This window comes from Octodon degus, unplaced genomic scaffold (assembly GCF_000260255.1).
Source record: "Octodon degus isolate 3935 unplaced genomic scaffold, OctDeg1.0 scaffold00282, whole genome shotgun sequence".
NCBI classification, from domain to species: Eukaryota; Metazoa; Chordata; class Mammalia; order Rodentia; family Octodontidae; genus Octodon; species Octodon degus.
The window spans coordinates 1,530,932-1,531,727 of NW_004524858.1; the positions used below are offsets into that span (position 1 = coordinate 1,530,932).

General features: G+C 39.1%; 1 protein-coding gene across 1 annotated transcript in view; it reads right to left on the reverse strand.

The window, feature by feature from the left end:
- Nucleotides 1-796, reverse strand: part of LOC101585316 (vomeronasal type-2 receptor 116-like) — a 73,307-nt gene that overhangs the window by 56,986 nt on the left and 15,525 nt on the right.

Consider the following 796-nt stretch of genomic DNA (forward strand, 5'->3'; position numbering starts at 1 on the left):
CACACACACACACACACACACACACACACACACTAAACAAACAAACAAACAAAAAAGAAATGCTGAGGGGCTGTGGGAAAAGGAACTCTTCTCCACTGTGTTCACTAGTGTAATTTCTATGCAAATCAATGTGGTGATTCCTCAAAAAAACTAGAACCATCGATTCTATTCTATCCAGCTATTCTTTTTCTCTATATCTTTTCAAAAGAATGGAAAGTATCATGGTACTCTGAAGTGGGCAAACCCATATTTATAGTGACACAGTTTGTAATAGCCAAATCTCGGAAACAGCCCAAATGCCTATGAACTGGTGTATGGATAAAAAATGTGTTTTTATAGACAGCAGTACTACTCTGCCACAAAATGGATAATTCTGAGACATTTCTGGAGACCATAGTCTTAAGTGAACTTAATTAAATACATGTGTAAATACTGCATTGTTTCTCTGGACTGAGAAATCAAAAGTTTAAGGATCAAAAGTGCAATAAGGAACAAAAGGGATAATAGATTTTGTGAGGTTGCAGATGCTCAACTGGGAAAGGACAAGAGAAGGGACGCAGGGTGGGGGAAGGAGGAAAGAAAAAGGAAACAAAAAGATGAAAAAATGGAAACAAAGTTTTTGTAAATAAAGAGGGGAAGTGGGATTGAAGGGAGGGGAGGAGAAATGGGAAAATCAATTTATATCCTGTGCAAATTCTTTAAGATGAATATAGGGGCCGGGGAGATGGCTCAGTGGAATAAGCGCTTCCCTGGCAAGTGCAAGGGCCTGAGTTCAATCCCCGGTTCCGCAAAAAAA